General features: G+C 35.0%; 1 protein-coding gene across 6 annotated transcripts in view; it reads left to right on the forward strand.

Moving 5' to 3' along the window:
* Positions 1-17,923, forward strand: part of LOC143226513 (uncharacterized) — a 181,747-nt gene that overhangs the window by 95,257 nt on the left and 68,567 nt on the right. The window contains exon 1 of one of the 6 annotated variants that reach the window (XM_076457550.1): positions 3,194-3,678. The exons of the other annotated variants lie outside the window; for them this stretch is intronic. The gene's annotated coding sequence lies outside the window, so the exon portion shown is untranslated. Of the gene's footprint in view, positions 1-3,193; positions 3,679-17,923 lie in introns of those variants that run through there. 6 annotated transcript variants of the gene reach the window in all.

Here is a 17,923-nt window from a genome sequence, read left to right on the forward strand (position 1 = left end):
AACCCTCACTAGTACTACATTACTTTTAATATTAAATAGTACAAAACCCTCACTAGTACTACATTACTTTTAATATAGAATAGTACAAAACCCTCACTAGTACTACATTACTTTTAATATAGAATAGTACAAAACCCTCACTAGTACTACATTACTTTTAATATAGAATAGTACAAAACCCTCACTAGTACTACATTACTTTTAATATAGAATAGTACAAAACTTTCTTGTTGTCATGGTATTTAAGTTACGCTCTTACTCTGATTTGTTAAAGCTGTGTTTATGTTTCGATATGTTTCTCGTTATCTTTTGTTGCAGTAGTTGGCTTTGATCTTTTTTTACTAATTTTACAGTAACTCGCGGAAATGGGCCTGTTGTGACACTGTGTTGTGATTTGTATGTTGCTAATTTAGAACGTCTGAAAGAGCAAGTGTTTTAAAAATTGTGGTGATTTTGTGTCTTCCTATATTATTTTTACAATATAGAAACATATAATGTACTAAGTTTGTTGTTGTACATGGTGATATTGTATAACTTGGAGTTATATAGTGTCATTGTTATACATGGTATACCGTATACATATTAATATCGACGTTTCCTATACTAACTCAGCGATTATTCTTTACGTATCTATGGGTCATATTATAACGTATTATACATTTGTATTAATAGGTCTCTAACACGAACATTAGTTACCAAGTTTATTAGCACCAACTTTATCCAACTAAACTCAATGTTAAACGTGAACAAAACCTTTTAATGAGGGTCTAGAACATGAGTTACCCATTACATTTTCCACATAAAAGTTAAACAAACTCATGTTAAAAGTGGACAAAAATTTTTATTGAAGGTGGGGAGGGTCTACAGCATGACTTATCCATCAAATTTTCCACGTAAACGTTAAAAAAACTCGTATGAAAAGTGGACAAAACCTTTTAATGAAGGTGGAGAGGGTCTACAGCATGAATTATCCATCAAATTTTCCACGTAAACGTTAAATAAACTCATGTTAAAAGTGGACAAAAACTTTTAATGGAGGTCTAGAACATGAATTACCCATTAAACTTTCTAGGTAAAAGTATACACGCACAGTGGTTTGATGAAGGCTTGACGAGAACACTGTGTTTAGAAAGTCTGAAACCACATGCACTTAACCATAATGTGTTTCATATTGTGTATTTAATCAAATTGTACGATGAAGAAACAAACGTAAACAAGGCTATATCTATTTCATACGTCATTTCCTTTCTACAACGTAAAAAGTGCACAGTCTGTTAAGGATTTAATAGTATAAGTTAAAAGTCGCTTCTGAAGAAATAGAAACGAAACATTGAGTTAAATGAATATAATCTGGTTCTAGAGTTCATGCAGTGAAACAACTGGTATTAAAAGCTGTGAAAAGTTGTTATTTTATAACCAGCGGACTATTGGCCATTCGACCTACGAATTGGAGTGTTATGTATATATATGGAGAGATATATAATTGGTAAACTGAATAAAGAAAGTTCCCTCAAAGAGGACTCATATAATGAATGAATGGAACGGGATTACCTTATAAGAAATCTCTTCACATAACAAGTATCTGAAATCCATGTAGTTGTCGTTGTGAAGATATCTAAATCAAGCTACAATTCTATCACTGTTAACAGGTTTTTACCTGATATCTCGAGATATTGACAAGACCAGGATTTAGTGTTTTGTCAACAGTTTTGAACTTCATCACGACACAATTGGTCTAAACATAGATTCCATATTTTGCTGATGACTCCTCTCATAGTTTTACTTCATCACGACACATTTGGTCTAAACATAGATTCAATATTTTGCTGATGACTCCTCTCATAGTTTTACTTCATCACGACACATTTGGTCTAAACATAGATTCCATATTTTGCTGATGACTCCTCTCATAGTTTTACTTCATCACGACACATTTGGTCTAAACATAGATTCCATATTTTGCTGATGACTCCTCTCATAGTTTTACTTCATCACGACACATTTGGTCTAAACATAGATTCCGTATTTTGCTGATGACTCCTCTCATAGTTTTACTTCATCACGACACATTTGGTCTAAACATAGATTCCATATTTTGCTGATGACTCCTCTCATAGTTTTACTTCATCACGACACATTTGGTCTAAACATAGATTCCATATTTTGCTGATGACTCCTCTCATAGTTTTACTTCATCACGACACATTTGGTCTAAACATAGATTCCATATTTTGCTGATGACTCCTCTCATAGTTTTACTTCATCACGACACATTTGGTCTAAACATAGATTCCATATTTTGCTGATGACTCCTCTCATAGTTTTACTTCATCACGACACATTTGGTCTAAACATAGATTCCATATTTTGCTGATGACTCTTCTCATAGTTTTACTTCATCACGACACATTTGCTCAAGTCCAGATTCAGTAATTTGTCATCATTTTGTGTAAAAATGGTAACCATTCAGCGTGAAGTAAGTTAGCGATGACTCAGTTGCTGCCGTAGACGAAGTTCTGACTAAGTCCTCTTCTCACACTGAAGTCCCCGCATATTTACCTGTTGATTTATTATTACACATGCTTTTAACTGTTGTTCACAAGTAGTTATAATACTTTCACACTGAACGTGATATAAAGGGGGGAAAAACACACACAAAAAAAAACGTATAGGTCGAAATGTGATACGTTGGATTCAAGTCTGTACTCGTGCAACACGAATTCTAATAAATAAGTCTGTCATGTACAGATACCATTAAGCAATGTCATAAGCAGTTCGAGAACAAGGCATTTCTTTGCCCAAAAAGGAAAACCGGACAAATTCATTATAAGTGACGGCGTTGTCTTTTTAGTAACTGCAGCTTATCAACAAGGTTTAATAGGAGGGTCATGTACTTTAAGATCATAAAAACACGGAGCACCACCCTGTTTTTCACTCTATGTTCCTAACCTACTAGACAATATTGCACTGAACCGCAGGATTATTTCTGTGTAGGACTGTTATCCTGAACATAGCGCTTTCCACATCTAACGCTGCTGGACTTCATTGCTTGCTATTCAGACATGAAATGTGCAGTAGGGTACACGTGCAGATCTCGCGAATTGGAACAAGAAATGATGTAGGTCCACAGCGCATGTGTGGAAATGTGTTCTATGGTGTACAAAACCTGAGAGCACGTTGATCAGCACGTTCGTTATTCCGTGTTTCCGCCTTTTTTTCATCTGAAAGCCAGTAGATTTTTAAAATGAATACAACAATGCAAAGGAAGACGTAATATGCTCGTGGTTTCGTGGTTGTTGTATCAGAAATTCTCTGTTTTGTCGTGTGTGCTCTTAATTTATGGAATTGAGGATTTTATGAGATAGGCTTACGGGTGAATCGAACTCTGTTGACTGTTATGATGGGCCTGCACAAAATGGACGAAAATCGAAATACTTACAACAGCGTTTTACCAATGAAATGAGGTTAGCGACGTTAAGCTAATGTATTGTATAAGTAGTGAATAAGGATTGGAGAATATCTGTGCAAACCAGAGATTAAGCCTAGCGGCGTGCTTAATGAAAAGGTGTGGATAGTTTTTGACGTGAAGCTTCGTCCTAATACAATATGATCATGGCAAGATTGGATAAACTTCATATTTGATTTGTTATTCTTGTGGGCCTCGTTGAGTGCTGATAGGTGAGTGAACCTGTGTTTTCTCTTTTCATCCGAAGAAGTGGGAAGGGGAAATTTCCTAAATTACTGAAGTAAATTTAAAGAAATGAAAGTAAAAGCTTCCATATTATAAAAGACGTTTTGATTCGTAATTTTCCCACAGATCTTTTCTTAACTAATATTCATACAAATATTTTAAATTAATGGTGTCTCTTTCGTAATGGCTCAGCAGTAAACTTGAGGCTTAATATGGTGTTCGATTCTCCACGTGACTCAGCAGAGATAATCCATTATCTGGTTTTTCGTTTAACATTTGAGTATGTATGTACCTGAGGGCTGTGAATTATCTCCCTCCATAACAAGCTTAATTAATAGTTTTCTTAACAACATTGGGTTTCTAATTAATGACACTAGGGCTGTTTATTTTTCAAATATTTACTTTATTACTTTCTCTAAGAACAAGATGGCGAGTTCACTGAACTCGTGTTGTATGTAGCACCTACTTCCAATGTGACCAGTTCGTTACCTTCAAGTTTAATTAAGTTACAGAAGTGGAATCTGTACTTTTAACAAGCTGAAAGAGCGCGAATTCAGTTTCATTTAAGATACAGATGTGGAATCTGTACGTTTAACAACCTGAAAGGGCGGGAAATCAGTTTCGATTAAGGCACAGAATTAGAATCTGTACTTTTAACAAGCTGGAAGAGCGCGAATTCAGTTTCAGTTAAGGCACAGAAGGAGAATTTGTCGGTCGACGAAACCTCACCCTCCTGGGTATATAAACATCAATACCCAAATACCTATGAGAGAGAGAGAATTCGTGCGTTTAACAAGCTGAAGAAGCGGGAATTCAGTTTCATTTAAGATACAGAAGTGGAATCTGTACGTTTAACAAGTTGAAATGGCGGGAAATCAGTTGTAATTAATTACAGAAATAGAATCTGTACGTTTAACAAGGTCAAATGGCGGGAATTCAGTTTCAGTTAAGGCACAGAAGTGGAATCTGTATGTTTAACAAATTATGAGGGCGGGAATTCAGTTTAAGTTACGGAATAGAATCTATACATTTATTAAACGGGGTGTATGTGGAAAATCTGTTCTAAATAATTTATAGTAACTGCTTCATTAAATACTTTTTCCGTAGGAATATGGTCAAACGAACATCTGCTTAAACGAAATCGTTCGTAATTTAAGGTAATATTTAAAATATTCGATTTACTTTTAGACTGTCTCAATAGCATCTTGCTGAGTAATTTGCAGGCTGTTTTTAATATTCTGTACAATCAGCAAAATCGACCATTTTCTACATAATCGGTTGGATTACTTGTAGTATCGGTTACATTTCTGTTTATTTAGTTTTGTGTAGCCTTCCAGTGGCACAGTGGACTTTGGTAGAAACCGGTTTTCGATACTCATGGTGGGCAGAGCACAGTTAGCCCTTTGTGTAGCTTTGTGCTCAGTGTCGAACAACAATATTTTTGTGTATCTCACACATAGTTGAAAGCCCTGCACTCTACAAAATCACGACGCAAACAATCACTCGTGCGTTTGTGCACTGTTCTGATGACATAACGAGATTAACAGCGATGACGTAGTATGCTTCTTGTGGATGGCAATTTTTAACTTTTTTGTTTTTCTCGAGACGAGAGGTATGAACGATTTCGACATTATCTAAAAGTATTAATGCGCTCTCGTTATTAAAATACGTATCGTCACATTTCTCAACAAGCAGGTTCGTGGTCATAACTTTGAAGAAGAAGTTACCATGGCAACAAACGAATGTTTTGGTTTTCATAGGGCGTGCGCGTTGGATAATCATCCTCCGTCAATTTGGGCCCAGTACGGCCATGTGGTTAGGGCGCTCGAATGGTACTCCGAGAGCCATAGGTTCAAATCCCTGTCACACTAAACATGCTCGACCTTTCAGCCGTGGTGCCGTTATAATGTCATGACCAATCCCACTGTTCGTTGGTAAAAAAGTAGCCCAAGAGTTAGCGGTAGCTGATGATGATTAACTGCTTTCCCTCTAGTCTTACGCTATTAATTAAGGACAACTAGTGCAGATACCCTCATGTAGCTTTGCGCGAAATTCAAAAATCAAACAAATTTTACCAATTTCCGTAAACGATGATAAACAAATCTAATGAACATACTTGTCCCCGTGATAAATGCACACTTCTTAAACCTTGGTTTGTTTCACGTTTAAAATGAAGCATACGATATTTGCCAGTGTAAGATAGTATTCAACCGTACAACTTGCAAAGTGACTGATTTGAATAATGTTGAACGCATTTTATGCATGCTACTCTAACGTGACTGATTCTTGACCGCGTCATTCAACAAGTGACCAGGTCGTTACGTCATCACTAAACAAGGATGAGCACACTTCATATGTATAGAATGACTTTAATGCACAAGAAATACCAGGAGTACGGAAATTGTTTCTTTCTTTTTGGCAAAAGAACAGTTCCATTCTAACATAACTTTCTATTACTGCGATTTGATACAACTGTCTTTTACTGATAGACCACAGTTCATATTTTTCAGAAGAGAGGGTGTGGACTTCCATAATATTGCACAAGGAATAATGTTTTAAGGCGTACTTTATGTAGTTCTCGTTAAGAACTATTGCGTGAAAGTCTACATTCGTGTGACTACGTAAGCTCGGCACGGCCAGGTGGTTAGGGCACTCGACTCGTAATCTGAGGGTCGCGGATTCGAATCCCCGTCGCACCAAACATGTTCGCCCTTTCAGCCGTGGGAGCGTTATAATGTGACGGTCAATCCCACAATTCGTTGTTAAAAGAGTAGCCCAAGAGTTGGCGGTGGATGGTGATGACTAGCTGCCTTCCCTCTAGTCTTACACTGCTAAATTAGGGATGGCTAGCGTAGATAGCCCTCGACTAGCTCAGCGCAAAATTCAGAAACAAACAAATCATGTGACTATGTAATACTTATTATGTACAAGCGTACATTCATGAGACCACATAATGGTGGCTGTGTACAAGTGTGTATTCATGTGACTATGTAATGGTTACTACGTACAAGCGTACATTCATGTGACTACATAATGGTGACTGTACAAGCGTACATTCATGTGACTACATAATTGTGACTGTGTACAAGTGTTTATCCGTGTGACCACAGAATGGTGACTGTGTACAAGTGTACATTCATGTGACCATATAAAGGTAACTCTGTACAAGTGTACCTTCATGTGACCACATAAGGGTGTACAATCTGTACATTAATGAGACTACGTAAGGATAACTATTGCTCCAGTGTTATCTTAAGATATTTGTTTCTTTGTTTTTAATTTTCAGCAAGAGGCAAAAAATGTAGAAAACGCGGGCCATATCAGGATACGTTATAATATTTAAGGTTTGAAAAAAAAGGATTCCTCTGTATTGTATGTTTCCTACTTCAAATGTTCTTCAAGTCATTTTCTCTAAAAATATGTTATAACTAAGTAATCATTGGTCATAGATCTCAAAGTCTTTCTGTCTACTGTAGTAATACTTTTCAGTTGTATATATCAGGAACTATTTTGGTCTGTAACGTTAGCCAGCAGCAGATGTGTCTGGATACATACAAGCGTTGGTTTTGTTTTTGACTTTCGCTCAAAGATACACGAAATCTACCTGCGCTAGCCGTCTCTAATTTAGCAGTGAAAGATTAGAGAGAAGACAGCTAGTCATCACCGCCCACTGACATCTTTTGGGCTACTCTTTGACCAAATATAGTAGGATTGATAGTACATTATAACGTCCCCAAGTTTAATGGTAATCTGAAGGTCATGGGTTCAAATCCCCCGAATCACCTGGTGCATACAAGCGAAGGCCTGGTGGAGTGCCTGGAGGGTGAGTCATTATAACCAGTGATATATTAAATAAAATTTGAATGAACGAGTTGGAAGACATTACTTTTACGTTTCTCTATAATTTATGTTTATACGTTAAATAAAAACTATATATATTGTGAAAATTATGTGGGTGCTTAAGCAGACATGATAGCTGCGCCACTGTTGGTCATACTTCTCAATTCCAGCGAAAGTAAAATTAAATTGTAAACGTAGTTCGTCAGTTTATTGAAAGTAGATTTAATCATAAAATAAAATACCTCTGATGCTATACATTTCTTATTGTTAATCTAGTTGCGCGGCATTGGGTATTGTTGAATAATCGGTTTTTCAGCGAAATTCTTTCGCTTATCAGCATGTTGATATTTGAATAACATTTAGACCTAACACTTTTCGGTAAGCGTGCAGTACAGGGTGATTGTAATATGTTTCCAAATAATTCTCCCAATGTGACGATCAATCCCACTATTCATTGGTAAAAGAGTAGCTCAAGAGTTGGCGGTGGGCGATGATGACTGTTTGCCTTCCCTCTAGTCTTACACTGCTAAATTAAGGACGGCTAGCGCAGATAGCCTTTATGTAGCTTTGTGCAAAATTTAAAACAAACCCTACAGTTCAGTAATGTCAAGAAAACGCTTGTAGAGAAAAATATATTTGTAAAGACGGCTCGTTTGGTTGAGAAAATTTTTTTTACGTAGAGGATCGAACAACATTTCGACCTTCTTTGGTCATCGTCAGGTTCACAAAGAAAGGAAGAGTTAACTGATCGGAAGCTGACCACATGTTTGAAATGGGTTATGTAACTGAGTGTCGGAATGTAGAGGGCGTGCTTAGATGTTTGAATATATACTTTTATATTATTTATTTTTATTATTATTATTTATCATATTATTTTAAATACAAGTATAAAGTTGTTCCTTTGTATTGGTTTATTTTGGGCTTGAGTTCTTGTATAAGTAAGACTTCTTTAATTTTGCGTTTGTTTATGTTTATTTCTTTATTTAGTATTTGAGTGTTTTATATGGTTATGTTGTGTTTATTTGACTTGCAGTGTTCGAAAACGTGTGAAGGTGACTTTTTATGTTCTTTCAATCTGGTTTCCATTTTTCTACTTGTTTCTCCAATATAGAAGTCGTGGCAGTTATCACATTGTATTTTATAAATAATGTTGGTATGGTGTTTGTCAGTGTAGTTTTACATAGTATAGACCTCAGTTTTATGCCTGGTTTTCAATAAATTTGGTATTAACTGGAACGTCATATTTTGTTACTAGTTTTTGCCAAATGTTGGTTATTTTTCTGCTGATGTCGGCCATTTGTTGGTGTATAGTTGTAGTTGTTGAACATGAAGTTTGTCTTCATCGTGGTGAATTCTATGAGGCTTGCTAATTGATTGCTAGGAATGTCTATTGATGGGTTAGGGTCTTGGATTTAGAATTCTAAGGCTATCTTGCAGGCTTCAGCGGTTGGGACTTCTGTAAAGAGGGATATAACATCGAAACTGGCCATTAATGCTTTAAGATTAAGTTGATTAAGATTAGACTTGAAATTAAAAGTCTTTGAATGAGCTGGCTGATATTACAAATTGGAAAATGCCCTTGCTATGTATTTACCAAGATTGTAATTAAACGGTTCATATGTGGACATTATTAGTCGTAATGGACAATCTGGTTTATGAGGTTTGGGGATGCCGTATATTTGTGGTGTGCGTGAGTCGGTTCTGCGTAGGTAGGAATAAAGTGTTGGTGAAATTGTGTTAACTTTTTCATGTTTAGTAGTATTTTGTTTAGTTGCGTTTCGTGTGTCTTTGTTAGATTTGTGTGTATTGGATTAAATTTGTTACTGTCTGATAGGAGGTTCTTCATTAAACATGTCTCATAGGATGTTTTCAAATAAACACAGCCATAAAACTATACTCACCAGATAAAATTAACGATGAGTTAGACAAAATAAAACAATACTTCATCAACATCAATAAGTTTCCTCCACAAACCGTAGAAAACATTATACGCACACACCTTGACAGAAAGCAAAATCGACTGACACAAATAAATATATCTCACGAATCAAAAAATCACGAAACCATATACTGCTGCATACCATATATTTCCGACGTCAGCAGAAAAATAACCAACATTTGGCAAAAACTAGTAACAAAATATGACATTCCAGTTAATACCAAATTTATTCAAAAACCAGGCACAGAATTGAGGTCTATACTATGTAAAAACTACACTGACAAACACCACACCAACATTATTTATAAAATACAATGTGATAACTGCCACGACTTCTATATTGGAAAAACAATTAGAAAAATGGAAACCAGATTCAAAGAACATAAAAAGTCACCTTCACACGTTTTCGAACACTGCAAGTCAAATAAACACAACATAACCATAGAAAACACTCAAATACTAAATAAAGAAACAAACATAATCAAACGCAAAATTAAAGAGGCCTGACTTATACAACAACTCATGCCCAAAATAAACCAATATAAAGGAACGCCTTTATACCTATATTAATATAATAAAATAAAATTATATATTCAAACATGTAAGCACGCCCTCTGCATTCCGACACACAGTTACACAACCCCTTTCAAATATGTGGTCAGCTTCCGGTCAGTTACCTCTTCCTTTCTTTGTGAACCTGGCGATGATTGAAGAAGGTCGAAACGTTGTTCGCTCCTCTACATAAAAAAAATTTCCCAACACAAACGAGCCGTTTTTACATATATATTAAACCATACAGTTGTCTGAACATTTAACCTTAAGCCGTGGAAGCACTAAACTTGGTATTGTGACATACGGGTGTATATGATAGTAAAGTTTGCATATTCATTCAAAATTGGGGTGGAAAATTATGATTTGAAAATTTGCCCATCTCTCGGTTATCAGTGTAACGTCAGTAACATATTGGCATCAATGTCGAGATGGACATTTATCGTTTTCAGTGGCGCATTATTTACTGCAATTTGTTTAAAATTTTGATGTATCTGGTTTTAAAACTAATCAAGCCCAGACGAGTTTGCTTACGCGTTAAAACGAGGTTGGAAGGAAATGTGCAGTGATTTCTGAACTGAAAAGACGGATTTTGAAATGCTATTTTTATGTGCCTCTGAGTTCGAATCCAAAGTGGACAGTGTAAGAGGAATGCGAAAAATATATCCGCAGCGTACGTTATTTTTACCATACGTTTTAGGCCTATTGGTTTTTAGTGCTTCATCAGCTCCTGGTGTTTAAACCTAATTTGTAAAGAGTTATACTGCATAAATAAATGTCGTTTCAAATAATCTTTTTGTTTTTCATCGTCCAGCTCAACTGATAAGTTTTTTTATTTACGGAAGGCCTTTTTGACAGTGACTTGTGTTAGAAGGAATATCGGGGAATAAAATATGATCTTTACGTAATTTTTATCAGAAATTTTAGGCCTATCGAGTACTATTAATATGTTCTGCCGTGTATAGAAGAAAGTGACCGCTGATGTCGCTATCCATAAAAAAAAAAACAATTATATTTTCAGAAAGCTCATTCAGATAATAAGTTAATAAAACGAACAAAGCAAAGCAATCTCACGCTGATCCAAATACAATAGTTACAACGTTGAAGTATAATTTAAAAAATAATTTCGTTTTCCGTTGTTGTTGTTTTTTTTTTATATTACCCAAACTGAAATTTTAGAAGTTTTGTCCGGTTCATCTGCAGTACTGGTTTTAGACCACCATGATATAAAATTAGTCTTCCCAGCATTAAGAGAGACATGCTTTACTATATTATATTAAGTCTAGGAACAGGTATGGTACGACAATAATTTATATGGGTAATTTGTTTTGTTCTAATCTCTTGCCCTTTTTTATTTATTCAGAACTATGGTGAAATTTGTAGAAGTGTTTTCGATTTCATTGTGGCTTTTTTCGTGCCTTGTGTAATAAAGCAGAAAGATTTGGTGAGTTTAAATTTTGTGCCAAAGAACACTGAAGATAAAACATGTGACTTACGAATTTGGATAATTTTAACGAAAACTAATAAGTAAAGAATCGTTTTATTTAAAAGAAATTCATCTTTAAAATGTTTTTAATACTTTGTCATGGGTAATTACGATATTTGTATTTCTGTTTGAACTTCCTAAATACGACCGGCATGGCCAAGTGATTAGGGCGCTCGACTCGCAGTCTGAGGGTTAAGAGTTTGAATCCCCGTTCCAATAAACCTGCTCGCTCTTTCAGCCGTGGGGGCGTTATAATGTACTGTCAATCCTACTATTCGTTGGTAAAAGAGTAGCCCAAAAGATGGCAGTGGGCGGTGATAACTAGCTGCCTTCCCTCTAGTGGTACACTGCTTAATTAGGGACAGATAGCCCTGTGTACATTTGCGCGACATTTCAAAACCAAACCAAACTACTTAAATATATATTTGAGATTTTATTGCTAGACCTTAAGTTCGGAGCTCCAACCGATTGCTCTTTTGGTATTTAGCGTTTGCAATCTGAGTGACTCCTTATCGACATGAAGTAAATCGTCAGGTCAGGTTCTTCAAGGTTCAGGCATAGTTTTCCTTAATTTTTCAGTTTTCACCATTTTAGTTTCGTTAGATGTGACTAGATTTCTCTCTAAACAACTCTACAATAAATTGTGTATGAACTACAACGGATTCCGCATTTACTGGTGAAAATGTTTCACTTGTGTAAGAAGTAACTGGAATTAGTTAGTTATCTGTCAGAAACGTTAATAATTATTTAAGTAATGTGGTGATGATTGAACTTTAGTAACCCTTGAACCCCTTTTAATTTAAAATCTTTCGCGAACCTCCAAACAAGTCTATATGTTTTGTTTTTGGGGAAAAACAATTCCGAGTACATGAAAAGCTTCATTTTAAAAATAAGTGTTTTAATTTATGTAAATTTATAGTGTTTGTTCATTAAAAATCTTTGACGTAGTTCTCTGTATAATTAACCCCTTTATATTTCTCAAATTTCGAAATTCGTAAGGATCAGGAGATGTCCCATAGAACATATAAATTTTTCGTCGGAGTTCACGGAAGTAATACGTTCATAGCGTTCTCTCTAGTCTTAAGTCTGCTAAAGTTAGAGACGGCTAGCGCAGATAGCCCTCGTGTAGCTTTGTGTGAAATTTAAAATAAATAATTCCTTAAGTGTTCCTGCACGAATTATAAATTAAAAATAATTAAGAGTCACTTTATCATATCCAAATTTATTGTTACGCCCCTCACATTTTGCATCAATACTACAATACTGTTTCTTTTCCTCCTTTATCATTTCCTGTACAACATATAACTCTAACACTTGTTCAGCATGACAAATTTACAATTATTTAAACGCCGGGGCGATTCAAATAAGGAATGTAATTTACATAAGATGAGAGTTGTGAAACCGTAAGAACAAGTATGTAATTGTAAACTCGTTTTCGGAACATTTATCTCTCTATAAAAACTGCTTCTACACAACTAGGAATAACAAGTAACTGTCTGTAGTTAAGGCTTTTATATCACAGTGTTCAGTGAATTATGATGCAATAGAATCAGATATCTAGTAAATCGAGGTTTCTTTTCTCAGCACCACCTAATTTTTTGTTTCAGCTCTTTTAATTAGAGCACTTATTTCACCTGTACAGTAGTTTGTTCAACAAACAAATAAATAAAGTATAATGTTTCAGTGAGAAGTCGTTTGTTTTCTCTTCTGATACCTGCGGAAAGCTGTTCAAGAGCTATCCGCCTTATTTTTAAACCAGTAGGCTGTAAAGAGGGCAGTCGGCCTCCAGCACTCATTCTAACTTTTGGGGACTACTCTTATTAGATCGAATAGTAGGATTTGACGATCACTTTTATAATGAACCCTCCAGTGGCATGTCTGCGGACTTATACCGCTAGAAACCAAGTTTCGATACCCGTGTTGGGCAAAGCACAAATAGCCCTTTGTGTGGCTTTGTGTTTAATAACAAACAACAACACTTTATAGTACTCTCACAGTTTCAGTTTGCAGTAACAGAATACTGGATTCGCAAATCCGTATTCCGCCACGCTGACAATTGAACCACTCTGGGTCTTTGAGGAGTCAATAGGGTCATTTGCTGTGGACAAGTTACCTTGATCTACGTCCACTTAGAAGGATCATTTCAATTCTTAAAAATAACGTTTTTAAACTGTTTTGTATAGTCTCCTAAAAATTGCATGATTAACATTTTGATGGAGAAAGGAAGAACTGAACAACTCCCTCTCTTTCGATTTCATTATAACGCTAGAAAATGGATTTCGATACCCGTGTAGGGTGCAGCACAGTTAGTCCACTAACTACCTTTGTATCTCAATTACATACAAACAAATAATCTTTTCTACTGCTGACGAGCTAGATTTAATAATATTATATGTACAGAAATTGTGTGTTTTTAGTTTTATATTCAGAGCAGTTTTGCAGTTAACAAAGGTTTATTGTTTTGACCAGTGTTTCTGGAGATACAGAATAAAATCGCTCGTCCAGGATTGTTTATATACAATTTGAATATAGCTTACTACAGACATAGCATAAACTTACACTCTTTTCTATATTCAGACTTCACCAGAACACTCCATTTATTCTTTTAGTACCAGAAATCGAGGGTAGGGATAATGTTTTCACTCCTTCTCTGTGAGTAGTGAATCTCAAAAAATGTTCATCTTATTTTTGTCAAATTTTTTACAATGGTTCAGACTAATATTAGTTTATTAACTTTTGATAAGTATCGCACAGAGGCCAAGGTCACACTGAAGGTGAACCTGAAATTTATAATAGTAACTCAATGGAATTTTCAAAAACAGTCAAAATTCGAGAAAATTTTGAGATCGAAAGTGAATCTTCGCGCCCATTTCTACAATTTTGAGGACGAGGAATATTTTAATATATATATTAGGATGATTGTTGCAAACAACTCGAAAACATTGTGGGGCAGTGATTGTGCTCTAGAAATATCGTCCTTGTTGTAAGTTGTGTTTGTTTAAAGTCACAGTTTTTACGCTTTACTCGAGTTGCTATGAGCTTCTACGCGTGTAAAAGTAGTGCCTCTTTTCGTCGACCTGTATACGCTTTGTAAATATACAGCTCATAACTGATTTACTGCCCTACTTTGATTTAAACATACCACCCTAATAAGAAGGAAAACAAAAATAAACTCTAGTAATAAGACTTTCGCTAAACATACTAATTTTAGTTCTTACTAGTAAACAGAAAGGTATACCTCGTACGCCCTCTTTATTATTTAAGTGTTTACTTGAAGATTTTCAAAGTAAAAAAACTTTTAACTACATTTCCTACCTTGGCATCGGAAGAAACAATATTTTCTTCGTCCCAGGAAATTCAAAACGCACAAAGAGATAGCGGTTGTATCTGTTTTATAGAAACTTGTTGTGGCTTAATATTTTAGTACATATCTTTTAATCATATGCAGTAAAAATTAGAATTGATTTTATGGTTATTTGGATTCACTTCGCAACTACAGTATTATAAATCTATCAATATGGACATAAACTGATTGTTATTCACTGTTGAAAAGCTACTGGTGCTTGATGGGCGCGATCAGGCCAATGGACGAAATGTTTCGAATGCCTTTTGGTTTTTGATATTGTTTTTTAATTTTGCGCAAAGCTACATGAGGGCTATTTGTGCTAGCCATCCCTAACTTAGCAGTGTAAGGTTAGAGGGAAGGCAGTTAAGACATCACCACCCACCGCCAACGCATGGATTACTTTTTTAACGAATAGAAAGATTGATCTCACATTATAACGCCCCCACTGCTCAAAGGGCGAACATGTTTGGTGCGAACCCGCGACCCTTAGATTACTAGTCGAACGCCTTAACTCACCTGACCATGCCGGGCCTTTGTGATTTTGGATTTATGTTTAGGAAATATTTCTCATTAATGCCGGCAAAAATCCATTCTTCCTTTGTATTTTACAGTTTACTTTTCACATCATGAAATCAAGCGCGTTTTATGTTCATAACTTTTCGCTTTTTATGTGATTCTTTCTTTCGAGTCGAAGGTTCATCCACGATACCGTTGCTTAGAGATGAAATTCGAAAGTACGTAATTCCGAATTTTACAGGTTTTGTTTTTATCATTTATATTGTTTTCGATATTAATTGCTCTTTATCTATGAAACTTGAGGATGGAACTGAAAAATCATGTTAAAATGTTACATGGAGTCTTGAAATGAGTCTTGTTTGTTTCTACGTTTCCGAATCGTTTAAGTATTCACAGAAACTGGGTTTAAACATCTGAGCACCTTTACAGAGAAGCTGAACGAAATAATTAATTACAAACATCTCATTGATGCACACCAGGAGTTATGTCTTTTTCTTTTTCAGCTGCTTGACGCACAACAGGATTTATGTCGTTTTTCTTCTTCAGTTGAAAGACGCATCTCAGAAGTTATTTTTCTTCAGTTGATTGATACACAACAGGAGTTATGTCGTTTTTCTTCTTCAGTTGATTGATGATACACAACAGGAATTATGTCTTTTTTTCTACTTGAACTGATTGATATAAAGTAGGAGTTATACAAAACGATAAAAAGTCCTATAATACGAGCGCTTTCGAGAGGTGGACCTTTCTTCTTCAGGGCAAACGGGAATTATGTTTTTTCTTTGTCTTCCTATATAGGTTTAACTGTAAACGAGGTGATAAGAGATTTGATGCATTGTTTTTCCTGTTCTTAAGTTAGAAAACAGATTTGTAAAACGCAATCTTTTCAGAATATTTATGAATTTAAAACTTTCAAGTGAACAGAAAAAGTTTTAGAAATCTCCAAAATACACAGTTTTCTACAGACTCCAACAACAAAACGTTCGTGTCTGTCATTTTTTTTTCTAACGATAAAATATATAAGTGTGTAATCTAAACGTACTATAAACACACAGCAACAACGTTAAAAAGGCTCTAAAATGAAAATAATTTGAACATGGTGGACAGATCCTCTACAAATGGCTTACTGTTTAGCTTCGTGCTTATCAGCAAAAAACAAACGAACAATAATAAACCAACATGGACTCTAAACTAAGGAAGAATACATTTAAGTATTATGAAATTTATTTTCTTTTTTACGTCACAATTTGTCATCGACTCTCAAATGAATAACAGTATATATAATTTTTCTTCCTCTAAGTCGGGGTTTTTTCATGGTGCTTTATGTTTTGGTTGTTTATCTGTATACAGAGTGGCCCCAAAATGTACCAGATTTCGAATGCTTACATGACTATGGCAAATGAACCTACAAGCTAGCAAAATATCTTTATTAATACTAGCCGTGGCGCCAGTGCATTAGATCCGCGTGTGACGTATTCATGACGTCATATCTGCACCCTGAGAATGAAGAAATATAAAGTTCTCCGTGACGGGAAACGGAGGAGAAACGGAATAATCATGACCCCTATTGCACACATGATAAACATTTCTTGCATCGCGTAATAATATACACTAATACATCGTGTGATGTACTCAAACCGTATTCAAACAATCATGACATCTATGACGGAATGCCTAACATGCTGTTACACAATTTTCAACTCTGATTCGATGTAAAGCATATGTGATTTGTAAATAGTTTCGGGTTTAGTTTTATGTACCTTCCAATATTATTAGAAATCAAAATAAATCTTTTAGATCGGTATACAGATGTTGTATAACTTAAAGGGTTGTTACATTTTTTTGAGCTACTTGGTATTTTGTGCTGTTGTTATTTTTATCAATGAGATGCATGATTTTTGTTGGAATGGTGAAAAATACCATCACAAAACTTTAAATAACAGACATAACTTCTATTTCAAGTATTATATCTACAGTTTTTTTTAATTATTCGTGTAAGCTGTACTTTTTCATTGTTATTGTGTAGTATGCCATATTTGTTTGTGTGTTCTTGAACACTTATGTGCTTTATATCAATCTATTTTTTTATTCTTAAGAACTTGTTTCTTCTTATTGTGTAGTATACCATCTTTTTCTGTATATGCTCCATCTTTATTTTATCTAGGGCTTGTTTATTCTTATTGTGTAGTATGCCATATTTGTTTGTGTGTTCTTCAACACTGGTGTACAGTATGTCAATCCATTTGTTCATTCTTAAGAACTTGTTCATTCTTATTGTGTAGTATACCATCTTTTTCTGTGTGTTCTTCAACACTTGTGTACAGTATATCAATCCATTTTTTCATTCTTAAGAACTTGTTCATTCTTATTGTGTAGTATACCATCTTTTTCTGTGTTCTTCAACACTTGTGTACAGTATATCAATCCATTTTTTCATTCTTAAGAACTTGTTTATTCTTATTGTGTAGTATACCATCTTTTTCTGCATGTTCTTCAACACTTGTGTACAGTATATCAATCCATTTTTTCATTCTTAAGAACTTGTTTATTCTTATT

Source organism: Tachypleus tridentatus, chromosome 9 (assembly GCF_004210375.1).
Source record: "Tachypleus tridentatus isolate NWPU-2018 chromosome 9, ASM421037v1, whole genome shotgun sequence".
In the NCBI taxonomy this organism is placed as follows: domain Eukaryota; kingdom Metazoa; phylum Arthropoda; class Merostomata; order Xiphosura; family Limulidae; genus Tachypleus; species Tachypleus tridentatus.